We start from the raw sequence: 16,117 nt of genomic DNA on the forward strand, positions 1-16,117 counted from the left end.
TCCTGCTGTTAAATAATCCGTTTACATTTTTATCATCAATGATAAGCACCATTCATATCAGTAATGTTACAATAACACTAGAGGTTCACCTAACCGGTATCACAATTTACACCATACATTATATCTACCAGGAAAACATGGAGGTCGGATTTTTGTTCTCGTTATGATCTATGATACATTTGTTTCAGTTACGTACCAATTTATACTTATATGGAAAAAATATCTATAGATATTATATTATGATAGGGAAATGCGTTGTCGCAAAAATGATGACGTCGATTACTAATTACCATGCAAATGAGAAAAAAAGAACCAATGTATTGCCTTCTTTTAAAATTACCAAGCATTCTGAGAGTACCCAGTACAATTAAAGTTCCAGTAAGGAGGCGTGGTCTAATCTATCCAGGAATGTGTATTATGACATCACACACAAAAAAAACAACAAAAGACCACAACCCTTCAAAATACCATGAAGCGTCGCAGTTCATACTCTCATGTGTTTTCAAAAATGAAAGTTATTTGTTCACGAAATATTGATAAAATACAATTCATTGAAGACATTTTCGTGTTTTATTGGTATACACATGTATATCTTTGAAAGAGTACGAAATGGGTATGGTAGTTCTATCCTTATTTGACGTCATGTGATTTTGCAAATATTTAATTAATTAAACTTTGGATCAAGATAGAAACATTGCTTTTGTAGGAATTTTATTTAAGAGGTACAATAAAACAATTGGTAAACTATTTGACACTGGGAAAATATATGAAAGGTGAAGATAACGAACAGTGATCAATCTCTTAACTCCTATAAGCAATACAAAATAGATAGTTGGGCAAACACGGACCCCTGGACACACCAGAGGCGGGATCAGGTGCCTAAGAGGAGTAAGCACCCCCTGTCGACCGGGCACACCCGTCGTGAGCCCTATATCCTGATCAGGTAAACAGAGTTATCCGTAGTCAAAATCAGTGTGCCATATTTCTATAAAAAATCAACTATCTACATATAAAAAAGAAACCCACAGGCCTTATCGGTCGCCTTGAATGAAGTTGTAAATGGTTATAATGATTAAATTTCTTAAATATTCATTTCAATCTAGTATCAATTGCATTCATTAAAGATGTGATACTTAAATGGTTTACACATAAACACTCAAAGTGCCAAGTTAGACCCCGCTCTGGAGTCAGAACCTCACCCCGGGAATCATAAAATTTAAAACTCCGACTTCTTACTCTACATGACTATGTAATTAGGATTTCTTACAAATATGCGCTTGAGAGAAATGAAAATTGGTCAATTTTTGCACCACCGCTTGTCCCAAACATGCATTGAATTGGATGGGTAATTAAAAATGTTTAATCGTTAACCCACGACGGACACTGCAGACCAATAGCAATAGGTGTCCAAAAACTGTGTCAATGGTAATAACTCCTGTGCTGGTATTTTTTTTCTAGTATAAGTCTATCATATAATGATTTCCCTGATAGTGATATCCACTATTAATTCATATACATTCATAATGTAACAGATTTCTAAACTGTTCGAATTAAAATTTTGCGATTTTAACCAGAATTTATGTAATTTATTTACTGATTCGACGATACGATGAGTTTGGGGTCTGATTTTAATCAGACTTTTAAAATATGCGATTTTGCTGTCTAGCGAGCTTGTGCTAGGATATTTGGTTCCGCAGGTCGTGAGTTCAATCCCCGGTAGGGGCGGAAGTGAGTATCGGAATAAAGTGAAATTTTCTGTGTTTTATGTATAATTCATGTCTCCGTGACACCAATTTCAATGTTTGTTAGTAGCTTCATAATAATTTGTGGAAATTTTTGTGACACAAAATAGTAATCGGTTTAATACTTCAATTCACATATTTCCAATTTCAATTTTTAGTCGCAGTGATATCATGAATGTCTCTCGCTGTCATTCTAATCTATGTCAATTATATTTCTTCATGTAAATCGTACAGATATCTCAATTATTAAACGTAATATGCACGTAAATCGTACCAATATCCCAGTTATTAAACGTAAAATACATCTAAATCGTACTATTTTCCCATTTATCAAACGCAAAATTTCCACTTTAGAATAATGCATTGAATAAAACTACTTGGATTTACAAATAAATGTATAACAAACGTAACAAGTAAAAATGGAGGTTAATGTATTGACGATAAATGCTCTTGCGTTTGTTAACCGATTGTTTTCCACAGTTCTGATGACATGCATAACAGGATCTCGACCAGAGTGAAGCAGTTGATGGAGTGTTGCTTTGAAGGAGGAAGAAAATGTCGATTCGCCAAGAAACTTTTAGGTCGTGCCATTAATCACGGAGAAGGTCTTTGTACTAACGATTTACATTTCGAAAATGAAGTTAATGTCCAGAGACGATGTCAGAATAATTTAAGAGGAGGATGTACACACGTGGACAATATTGATAAACAGAGCAGAAATTTACACAATTCATATACAAACTGATATAGTTAAACCATATTATAAAACTTTATGTAAGGCAAATCCACCCCATGTGACTTCGCGCATTATTAAGGGTTAAAGGTAGACATCATCAGGCACCCACGCATTGATCTTGTCTTGGACAGAAGGATATAGAAACAAAATACTGAATTGATCAAATAGTTTAGGTTTTTGTCTGATAATGGCAAAAGTGAACTGATGGATCATTCTGTCATAGAGAGTGCGTGCAACGAGTAGGAGAATTGGACTGGCACGCAGTCCTGTAGACCCGTAGTACATCCAGAATTCTTCATTAACACGACAGGCCTCCTTGGTTTTGTGCGACTCATTTCAAATACACTTGTTAAAGCTATGACAATTTAATGGACAGGACATTCTACATTCAGAATTATAGATTCAAATGTTGCTACTTACGTTTTTCGTTCTCATGTGTTTTAATGGTCGAATATAAAAGGATAGAGACGAAGGGTCCGTAACCTGATCCTACCCCTGGTATGTCCAGGGGTCCGTAACCTGATCCTAAATCTGGTATGTCCAGGGGTCCGTAACCTGATCCTAAATCTGGTATGTCCAGGGGTCCGTAATCTGATCCTACCTCTGGTATGTCCAGGGGTCCGTAATCTGGTCCTAAATCTGGTATATCCAGGAGTCCGTAACGTATGTCCAGGGGTCCGTAACTTGTTCTTATCCCTGGTATGTCCAGGGATTCGTAACCTGATCCTACCTCTGGTATGTCCAGGGGTCCATAACCTGACTCTGGTATGTCCTGGGGTCCATGTTTGCCCTCTAGGTGTATGAGATTAATCACTGTTCGTTATCTTCAATAACACAAAATGTATATTTTCATGGAAACCTTGAGCTAGTTAAAAAAATTAAAAAGACCTCGCCTCTTTTATTTCAGTTTGGACCCGAAATGTATAATACATTTCTTTTTTAAATTCTGTGTGGGCTTCGCAGGAGATAACGAATATAACTTTAAAGCAAGGTCCTGTGTGCATACCTGTCAAATTTAAGAACCACCATTCTACGGCCTTGAGAACAAGCATGGGTCGAAGGTGACGTCACGATACGAGTGAAAAGTCATGGAATGGAACGTAAACAACATACGAATATGTCTAGGAAACTGTAATGCAGAGTGAGCTGTAATGTCAATCGATCGACAAGAAATGTAATTGCCTCCTGGAAATCAAAATATGACGAATGAATGCATGTGATGATTTAATTCTAGGAAATTGCACTGCAGAGAGAGTTTTAATGTAAGTTGGCCGAGAAGATATTTCATTTTTTCAAACGATTACACATCAGAAAAAGCAGATTTCACAGAAAAAACTACATTAGAGATGCTGATTCGATCTGATTAACACATCAACTTTATTCATTAAGCAGGTTCAACAACCCCAACTTAATTGCGTGAGGGATTAGATGGCAAATTGACAATTCCAAAAGTTAAATAGCAGCATTAGTTGACAGATAGTATGAGATATATGAAATTTGTCGCATATTCAGAAGATTCCATCAAGTACTTTGTTAGTCAGGCTAAAAGAAAAATGCTCTCTGACATTCCAATTGAGGCCTATTCTATACACACTGATTTTGACTACAGTCTTTTTAATATATTCCCTACAGTCTTAAAAGGTGTTGCTGTGATAATTCACCATGATAGTGGTACCAATATGGGTGTTACTGCTGTATTTTCCCCTCTTATATACACACATCCTCCTACTTTCTTTACCATTTAGTGTGTTCAATGCCATCAATCTTTAGGCACATTTGAGTAGAAAAAATTAGACGAACATGGAAAACATTTAGAGCAGTACCACATTTTCTGTACTGTAGGAATATCAAATTTCAATTGATCAAAATTCAGTACATGTATCAAGTCTCGGTTTAGTACATTAAATGTACATTTGATATTACTTACTTTATCAGAAAGCTAAACTCTTATCTTGTACTACAATGTAAGTTCCAGTAAGCCATTGAACATACAGTACAATGTTTGAGATATTCAAATTTTGAAATGCTAACCTGTTCCTAAATTAAAAATCATATTAACATTTTGTAGCTAAGGATCAACTACACAATGACCTAGTTGAGGAGATGTTTGCAAAGAAGGTGTGCTTCCCTAACTCTATGTTTGATACGACTGTTGAGAAACATGTTTCAACTATTGTTAATGCCTTGTGGTACATTGACGGGAATAAAGACAAGCTTGCTTCCAGATGCAAAAGTCAAGATGTTTGTTTTCCAGAACAGTAAGTATCTTTTACTGTTTTTTTAATTTTGAAAATTTTACAGTATTAAAGTGTGGAGTATCAAATATACATTAAATAGATACAACAACAAAATTACAACCAACACGTATTTTTAAAAAAATCATTTTTTCACGAAACAGGTCTTTTTTTTCTGTTCTTCTAACATTGTTGCAATCACTGCAGTGTCTACAATGAATAATGTCACCCAAACTAGCTTTGCAGGTCTTGGCATGTCAACTGTAAATTTTTTCTTAATGTTTATGTACTTTTGTGATACAAATCTTTTAAATTCTGAAAAACAAATTTATGTTTCGTTTTTCTTTTTATAGGTTTTTAGAAACATTCAGTGGCTACAATGACTGGAAAAGGCACAAGAAAGGAGCACCTGTTTTATCAATGGAAAGTCTCAAAGTACACAGCTCCCTGTTGTTTGACCTTTTAAGCCTCCCTTTCACAAATACCTGGGAGTTTAAAGAAATCTTATTAAATCTTACACTTGCATTTAATCAATATGCAGCTTTCCTTGAGAAAACAACCGTGAACAAAAGGAAAGGCAACGTTTGAATCAACCTAGACTACAGACCTGGGATATATTTCTATAATGATGTCATAATAAATCTATAATCAAAATAAAGGTACATTCTCTTTTCGAAGTAATGTTTCTACTAAATCGTCCGTGTAACAGAGGATCGATCGCGGTAGCTCAGTGGTAGAGCGTTCGATTCGTAACCGGGAGGTCGGGAGTTTGAACCCCGTTCGTGCCATGGCGTGAAGTGTTCGGATATGACCTAGAAAATAGAGGTCCCGTGTCGTTGCAGGTGCTGCCTCGTTAAAGAACTCTCACTCCTACGGCCGTCAGCTTTAAACATAGGTCTACATTTCTAGTACTTCACCTGGTGACGTCTAAATGTGAGTGAACATTTCTCGACGGGATGTAAAACAAGCAAGCAACTTTATAAGAGAAACAGAAGATGATGGAAGTCAACGAACTGGCCAGTGTATCAAAACACAGTCTTGTAATCTGGACATTCGCGGCTATATCTTGTTACATATATACTTAATTATTAAGACAAAAATCGATACTAAATGATATGAGAATGTAAGGCGGATAAGAACAATGAATAGGACAGAGGGGTCATTGACATTGCCACCAGGAAAGGTTCTTCATCATCAATACAGTTCTGATACATATCTTGAAAGTAAGAAGTCGAAATCTGTTCTGGGAAGTTTTATAACTTTAAAGTTAAAACATTTTACCGAAATTAGTTTGTACACCACCTGACAATGTCCAAGAAATCAAGCCACTGCTATTATAGCAGTTGTTCTGTTTGTCATTCATATAGTGCATCATGTTTTCGGTTATTGCGTTTGACGAGAGGAAACGACGTATTCATAACGACGTGTATTCACAAGTTTGCCCTTCAACTGTCGAACTGGACAAAAACTACCATTAGAAACACACTTGCAATACCGAGTTTCCAATTTTGAAATTATGAACGACATTCATTTTGTTTTGGACAACTATTCGGCTTGATGGATTACAATTGTATTCGTACAATCATTATCTAATTTTCAATATGGAGAGAGATCATTTATGTTGATGGTACAGGGGTTTCAACAGTCTCGATTGAAGTCAGCATTTCGCAAATTCTAAGGTCGTTATAACGATCTAGTTCGTCAATACAACCTCACATTGGGTCAAATGCTGTCTGACGTGTTTCATACCGATTGTTAAACCGTTCTTGGCACACTGATTTTGACTGCGGATAACTCCGTTTACCTGATCAGGATAATGGGCTCACGGCGGGTGTGACCGGTCAACAGGGAATGCTTACTCCTCCTAGGCACCTGATCCCACCTCTGGTGTGTCCAGGGGTCCGTGTTTGCCCAACTATCTATTTTGTATTCCTTTTAGGAGTTATGAGATTGATCACTGTTCGTTATCTTCACCTTGCATAAGGAACATTCAATTTGGAGCTCCAAGTGTCTTCCTAACATTTAGTAGAGAGCGGGGCAGTAAAACGTGTAAAGTGAGGATAAATATCAACCAATGGATAGAAGTTGTGAGGACAGAATTGCACTATGAGGACAACAAGCATTCTGAGAGTATTACATGGCAATACATAGACCCTACCGGTTGCAAAAATTACTGTACCGCACAACAATATTCAAAGTTCATTATGTAGGTTATGGTAAAAGGGAAAGTTGGGGATTGATTGATTCATTCATTCATTGATGTTTTCCGCCACACTCAACAATTTTCCAGTTATGTGGTGGCGCCCAGTTTTTATTGGTGGAAGAGAGAACCCAGATACAATGTACCTGGGAAGAGACCACCGACCTTCCGAAAATAAACTGGGAAACTTTCTCACTTATCGGCGCGAGCGGAATTCGAATCCGCGCTGACAGAGGTGAGAGGCCGTGTGATTTTAAGCGCGATCCTTTAACCACTCGGCCACGGAGGCATAGACTCGGCAGAATGGAATAAACAAAAGTGTGATTAACAACATACAAAAAAAATTCGGACAATGAAAAATATTTCAAATTCAAACTTGAATGTTTTAGTAAAACATCCAATATTTTGGAGTGTTCTTGGCACGCCATACACGTAAAGAGGAGTAACTCAGCTATGGAGGTCATTGGAGTAAACGCTCAGACTACGATCAAAGGAAATAAGAATGTGATTAAACAGCTTAACAATTGAAGTAAAAATTTGGAAGATGATTTTTGAAACCCTGTACACAGACACTTAATAAAAAGTATCATGTTCATTACCGATTTCCGCTGCCAGCAAACTGTCTTAAAGTTTCAAAATACTTTGTTTGACCCTTTACCTTTCTTTGTTCAGAATTTATTTTACTCTAACATGTAAATGAACACAATATTTTTGTAAAAATAATGAATAATCAGTTAGAAGTTAAATAACAATGTTATTTTACGAAAGCGAACTATGTTAAAAAAGAAGTACGAGCAATCTTAAAATCTAGTGTTGTAATAACTAAGCAACCTACTATCCAGACATGTCACGTGATTATGAGGACCCCACACTTGCAATAAAACGCTAGGTCAATTAATTAGTTGTAGATTAAGAGTGTTTGTAGGTATTTGGATATACTACATACCAGTGTATATAACAATATTCATCACAATGTATACAGACCAGAGCCAGTTTTCAGGGATCTACCTTTGAAGTTAAACAGGTAAATTGTCCTATCATACATGTTTCAGCTTTGGGCTCAAAATACGATTACCGATGTTCCTGTGTTTGCAGTATGCAAATAATAAAAGTTGTCGTAAATAGTTTGTTACATTTCCATCGTCTTGAATGCAATGTCAATACTTAAGTCTCTTTTTTCAAACATGGATTGAACTTGGTGATAAGTGCATTGGGTATTGCTATAGTTTTTCCGTATTTCGAAGAAGTTTGGATCTATCCGCTGATACAGGTACATGTACACGTGTAGGTGCAGTTTCAGCTTCTTCATAATCTCTCTTTCTAAAATGATTTTGAATGCAGATTTGTCACTTTCAACCAAATTTTCGGGACGACTACGACTACACTAATCTACAAACGTATTTACACCGCAGACTACATGATTTTTAGGCTTGCTAATTAATATTAATAGCGGAGCAAATTAGGACATGCCCTATTCGTCCAAAGAGCTGATCCGAAGTAGTAAAAATAGACTTAATTAATCTCAGGTTGAACGATTGTATATTGTTTCACGTCCCTCTCGAGAATATTTCACTCATATGGAGATGTCACCACTGCCTATATATATATAGAAAAAACTCTAAACACTTTGTTGAAATATTTCGACCGTGTTACCGGTTACACGGTCGAAATATTTCAACAAAGTGTTTAGAGTTTTTTCTGTATTATACTTCCAAAAAAGAGACTTTATATATATATATATATAAAAGCACTGAAAAGGCCACGACACTGTTGGTTATTTAAAACTCAAATTTTCGACGCAACCCGCGTCTTTATTAAGAGACATATATTACATAAACAAATAACACACAAAAACGACAAGTATCGATAAACTACATTGGTGACAAGAGTGATACACTATTGTACTGAGTGATAAAAATGGTGGTGGTTTCGTTTCGTGGCCTTTTCAGTGCTTTTATAAATTTCTTTACTGGCCTTGTATCTTCTCAGATCCGACACTTTAAGAAAGTAGGGTGTTGTTGGGTTTTTGTGCTTTTATTTATATATATATATATATATATATATATATATATATATACTTTAGAGTACTTAACTCCTTAATATCTAGGAAGTCATTGAGGTATCAGAGATGAATGTCAGCAACTTGTTGCAAGAATTACCAATGTGAAAAAATATCTTACTTCAGCTGAGGATCTAGCTGTTAAATACAGTGAAGTTGTCCTCTGAAACTACTGAGTCCTGACAAAATAAAACGTACATACTTTTTTGGACGTTTCGGTAACAAAGATCATATTTGTGAGGGAGTGCCCGGCTCGATTTGCCATTTCTAGCTACGCTGTCCACTAGGCTTACACGGAACTGGTCGCAGTGTCTCTTTGGTTCGTAACCGTGAGTTGTAAGTCCGAGCTCCTCTCTTCCCATGGCTGCATCAAACATAGGTAGTAATGGCTCCTTCGTCAAACGTTCATCATTTAGAAGTGAGAATTGTAGGCCTTTCGGAGATGATTGTAAGAGGAGAGATCCCGTGTTGCGGCACGTTGAAGAACCCCCACTACTATGGCGCTGTGGGGTACTTCATATACAGCTGGTAACGTCTCATTATCTCGAATTGACGTTGACTAATGATTGATTTATTGAATATTGTTTAGGCCTATGCTCGGAGCTTATGACCTTTGAGCAGGGAGGAATCTTTATCGTGCCACACCTGCTGTGACACAGGACCTTGGTTTTTGCGGTCTCATCCGAAGGACCGCCCCATTTAGTATGCAACAAGCAAGGGGTACTGAGGACCTATTCTAACCCGGATCCCCACAATCCATCGGATAAAACACAAATGAAAAATTGTACAATACAGTTGGAAATTATACAATGGAAATAACAAATCATATAATACAAATGAAAAAATAGAATACAAGTGAAAACTCATACAATACAAATGGAAATTATACAATGCAAATGACAAATTATATAATACAAATGAAAAAAAAAAGAATGCAAATGAAAAATCATACAATACAAATGGAAATTATACAATGCAAATGACAAATTATATAATACAAATAGAAAATTACAATACAAATGAAAAATAATACAACAGAAATGGGAATTGTACAATGCAAATGAAAATCTATACAAATGCAATAACAATTTATGCAATACAAATGGAAAAGATCAACTATTGCAACGTTTGACATGCCATAAATATACTGTACTTTGAGAAGTTGGAAATTGGGCATACCAGATATCTGATGGTGCAAGTTGTGAGCAGAGATAGATCGCACTGGCAAAAGAGCTTTTCTAGATTTCCGCTATCTTTGAAAACGTCTGGCCTTTTTTGTTGATAAATGATTGTCCTTTGACAATTTCTAATCACAAGCAATTGAAGCATATTTGAAATCTGAAGCTGTATGTTACGAGAAATGATAGATTAAACTATTATAATAGCAAAAGAGCTATTTCAGATTGAAAACACTACTCCAAGGATATTAGTCCACGCAGGGATTGGACAATGCCTACTCGAGATTTAGATAAACATTATTGGTGATACATTTAGCGACATTTAATGATGACAGCAAACACATTGGTGGATTTAACATATCAAATAATAACAAACGTGAGAAAGCAAACAGGTCCTGGGGTACAATATGAAACAGTCACTTCAAATTTCCACACAATTCCGAAATTAAGTGTCCGGAAGATGACATTTGTATGAAGGTAATACTGACACGGTGTCAATTCCACTTTCAGTATGGTCTATAGTGCATGAAGTTTGATCCACGATGAGTCCTGTGATTTCCACGTGACCTCTGGTTTTAATATTCTGCGGGCGAAGGAGTCCTGATAAGATTGTTTAGAAACAAATTAAAGACTTCGGTATTTTCCTCTTATATTTTCTTGATATGTCTGACCAAATCCCTCTTTGCGTCAGCGTTGGTTTTTAAACCAAACTTTTCAAAGGAATAGTATGTATCTTATTTGTCGAACAGTTCTCAAAGTAAATCCTAACCTTGTTTTTTTTTAATGGGAACCTGATAAATTTGTGGCTTTTAGCTACGGGGTAAAATGTTGGGTTTTTTTCTTAAAATTTGGCCGAGAGGTTAGAGTATCACGCTCAAAATCACACGGCCTCTCACCTCTGTCGGCGCGGGTTCGAATCCCGCTCGCGCCGGTAAGTGAGAAAGTTTCCCAGTTTACTTCCGGAAGGTCGGTGGTCTCTTCTCAGGTACATTAATTGTATCTGGGTTCTCTCTTCCACCAATAAAAACTGGACGCCACCAGATAACTGAAAAATTGTTGAGTGTAGCGGAAAACATCAATCAATCAAACTGTAACAACTTCCTTTAGAAAAGTAAGATTTTACCCAAAAGTTACAGTCAAGGGAAAATATACCCCGTCGTCAAAAGTTTTAATCGCATATTTAAAGGTTGAAATATGATAGGTGAAGGTAACGAACAGTTATCAATCTCACAACTCCTATGTATAAGCAATACAAAATATAGAATTGGGCAAACACGGATCCCTGAACACACCAGGAGCTGGATCGGGTGCCTAGGAGAAGTAAGCATTCCCTGTCGATCGGTCACTACCGCTGTCAGCCCAATTTCTTGATCAGGTAACCGGAGTTATCCGAGGTCAAACTCGGTGTGCCAAGAACGGCCTAACAATCGGTTTGAAACACGTCAGACAGTATTGACCCAATGATAGGTTGTATTGTGAATATGAAACTGGTTTGTACAAAATGTTAATGAAATTGACTTTGTATTACATTTCCAGTTTTTAGGGATTTTTTATGGGGAAAAACATCAATTTACCCCAAAGTCTCATGTAGATACAAGAATCAATTTTTGATTTCTTGGTTGTATGTGGTTTCTTACATGAATAGGCAATATTTGATTTCTGTTGCAATTAGTTTTGGGGTTTTGCCCATATATGGCAATATTGACCAGACTATTTGTAGTTAACAGGGATATACTGTGTAAATGTGCATATTCTCAGAAAATTCTGATTTGATTTTCTTTCTGGGAGGTATGCTGATTGATTGATTGCTGTTCTTCGCCACATTTAACAATTTTTCAGTTATCTAGTGGCTCCTAATTTTTATTGGTGGAAGAGAGAACCTAGATACAATGTACCTGGGAAGAGACCACGAACCTTCCGAAAGTTAACTGGGAAACTTTCTCACTTACCGGCGCGAACAGGATTCGAACCCGCGCCGAGCAGAGGTTGGGAGGTATACATGCCACGTTTTGATCATAGGGCCAAAATATACAGTTTGGTGCACCTTGCGTAAAATCGGTTTTCAAGCCATCTGTAATTAAGATGTTTTTGTTTTAATACCGGTATTCTAGACTATGAAAGGTGAAGATAATGAACAGTTATAAATCTCATAACCCCCACAAGGAATACAAAATAAAGAGTTGGGCAAACACGGATGATATACCAGAGGTGGGATCAGGTGCCTAGGAAGAGTAAGCATCCTCTGTCGATCGATTACACCCACCGTAAGCCCTATATCTTGATCAGGTAAACGGAGTAATCCGTAGTCAGAATCAGTGTACCAAGAACGGTCTAACAATTGGTATGAAACACGTCAGACAGCATTTGACCAAATGATAGATTATATGGGTAAACTAGATCATTATAACGACCATTATGATAGAATTTGCGAAATGCTGACTTATATTGGCCTCTTGTTTTAGTGAAAATTGCGTCCCACCATCTTCTTGATTTAGTGAAACGTGTCAATATGTGAGCATGATAAGCTATCGGACATTTATTTTAATGAAACGTGTGGTCATCGGGGCCCATTGACCTCCTTTTAGTACATGATGTTATGGGTTCATTTTAAGCAACATTCTTAATGCATTTAGAATAATTCATTCATAATCTTTCATTGAAAGTACATAGTACTCATTTAATCTTCCATAAAATACCTGTCTGCACGTGAAATGACTTGATCCATGAAGTTTGCAAAACGCGGATCTGAAATAAAGCTTCTCACAATTCTTATCAATTTTTATTTTCAAATAGCAACGTACAATACATAAATCACAAGAACCCCGAAATAAAGAATACATATGATAATACTAATAATAGAGCCTTTATTTATCCAGGATTACATATTTAGCAATAACGCTAGTTTTCAATATGGTACTGCATATAACATATATACAGACAGATATTAGTAACATAAACACAGATTAAAAGAAGTAGAATACATATAAACTTAAGAAACATTATGAATGTAAGATAAATAGGAACAAAATGAATCTTAAAAAGTATGGTGATAATCTCCAAGATAATTTCTCTTAAAACACACAACGATTGTTGAGTTTCTTATATTTTCACTCAAGGCATTCCACATTGTGCTCCCTGAAATGCTGAAAGATCTTCTAAAATATTTTGTGTTTGCCCTGGGTATATACAATATATTTGAATTAGAATTTCTAGTTTGCCTCTGACTGACATCTGATACATATTTAAAAACATTTACATAATCTGGCAATAAACCATATAAAACTTTATACACTAAAATGACTTTTGTACTGACAAAGTAATCTGATAGAGGCAACCAGTTAAGTTCTGTAAACATGACATTAGATGGTGTTTCAAATATAAAAAGCTTATTCACATTTTCAGCATTTCTTGGATTGCTCCATATAGTACAACAATATGTAAAATGTGGAAAAATCATAGTATTAAAAATCTTCAGCCGCGCATCGTTTGACATGAAATATCTTATTCTTCTTAAAATGCCAATTCTCTTGGAAATCTTGTTCATAAGTGATTCTATATGACTTTTCCAGGACAAAGTTTCATCAATAATAATACCAAGTAATTTTGACTCCTGAACACATTCTATGACATGGTTATTTATCACTAAATTTAATTTTCGATACTTTGATAATTTTTGTGCAGATCCAAAAAGCATACATTGAGTTTTAAACAAGTTTAAGCTTCCTTTATTTTCCTTAATCTACACTATACTGCGCTGAAGATCTTCACACATCTTTGACTCAATGTTTTCTACTGACTTATCTGTTACATCTTGTGAAGTATCATTTGCATACATATTTACATGAGAATGTTTCAATTTTTTCAAATGAACAAAGCATTTCAAATATAAATAAGACTTCGTTAAATAAAGAAAGCACATCAATATAACTAAGACATGAAGTTTATCAACACGACACTAAACACATGTATTACTACAAATGTGTATAGTACATCAAATAATCATTTTTTTTAAAATTCTGAATATTTGTTAAAATGTTCCTTTCCTGTGTACATCACTAAACACGATGTCGTTGATGAATTAATCTCGATAAAATGAGATCAATACACGTGGACTCACCGTGGCAACTTAACGATATTAGGAAATATCTTAGGAAAAATCTCAAACTCATCCAGAATATTCCTAAGTATGATTTAGCAAAAATGCATGGGAATACTCAAAATACTGTGTAGTGAAACTCCTTACATTTTCTTGACATAAAACACTTCAAGTTCACAGTGCCAGAATATGAGAGTTCTTGCATGCATCATACAAGAATTGCATCAAAATGAGAAACATGTAAGCGTAGAACATAAAAAGAAGAAATCATAAAGCATTATATAAATACTTTTAAGATGACATTTTGTATGTATGTATAACATTCTTTTAAAACGTACAAACCTTTCTTCGCAACGTGGGTGTGATTAAGATTACGAGAGTATATTTGTACTTACTTAACTAGGTCAAAGTGGCTGGAAATGATTTTCGATCAGAGAGAAAGGTGTGCCAATTAATCTACAGAGTTCAGATGACCATAAAATGGAATTATAGATGAATTTTCTACTAGAAATAAAAGATATCTTCGAATGTGCAATTACTTTTTGTTTATATTGAGGGGTTAAATTTTACGAAACCGATAGAGTTGCATGACTATAAAAAAAAATTAGCATATGTGTTAAACATGTAAATCAAGACCCAGAACAAAATCATCAATACAAAGTCAAACATATACGATAAACACTGGTGAAATATTTCCATATATTCAATGTATGCACATTAAATGCATGAAAATTGTACAATTGTGTTGTAATTGTTATTTTGAGAAAGTATGGGTAATTTTTTATCTAGATTATGAGCACGCGAAAATAACAAACAGTGATATAATTCTAACTAAACTAACGGGTACAAACATTCAAAAAGGCACAAATCATAATGTATAAAAAGGTGAGGATAACGAACAGTGATCAATCTCATAACTCCTATAAGCAATACAAAATAGATAGTTGGGCAAACACGGACCTCTGCATACACCAGAGGTGTGTCTAGGAGGAGTAAGCATCCCCTATCGACCGGTCACACCCACCCCATTTAGTCGCCTTTTACGACAAGCAAGGGGTACTGAGGAACTATTCTAACCCGAATCCCCACGTGATCAGAAGGTGGGGAGTAAAGAACCTTGTTAAAGGCTATAACAACGGCCACTGGATTCACTCATCAGTTGAACAGGATACACTTATATAAATTATACGGTCAGATGCGATGTGAACAAGTTATTCTCCATTCAACATAATCTATCGGATCTATGATACATACATGACGAGATTTGCGGTATATTCGTTTAAACAAATCAAAATTAGTTATGCGACGAATTTGATACTTGCACGTTATGCTGTTCATGACGAGTAATCTTCAACACTGATGTCAATGCTCACTCTTTATTCGCTCTTCGTTATGGATCCATTTGGATTTTTTCTACTATGCTTCGATTTCGGAATATGAAATGTGGGAATGTATAAATACAGATCAAGTTTAAGTTTTGTCTCAGTGGACTTATTCTGTACACGATGCATGCCACATTAAACACAGTCAATGTAATTCGTATATATTTGAATGATTAAATATCATTTTCATGCCGATTGTGTTGAGTTAAGGGAATTGACACCGATATGATATGTAGCGTAATGTTTATTCCTCAAATTCTTAATCTCTACTTGTTTTTCATTGTTGAAGACACACAGTAGTAATCGCAGCTGAAATCGACAGTCGGAAAAACGCATTACATACCATATTGGATCCATGATGAAAGAGGCAGTGAAGCACAAACCGCACACAATGTCGGTTACCGTAGACACTTTGGGATTAGTGACGTTCGGTTTTAAAATGGTCCAAAGCATTCCCGGGGTAAATAGAATCAGGAACGTACCAGTGATG

Source organism: Ostrea edulis, chromosome 2, assembly GCF_947568905.1.
Source record: "Ostrea edulis chromosome 2, xbOstEdul1.1, whole genome shotgun sequence".
NCBI classification, from domain to species: domain Eukaryota; kingdom Metazoa; phylum Mollusca; class Bivalvia; order Ostreida; family Ostreidae; genus Ostrea; species Ostrea edulis.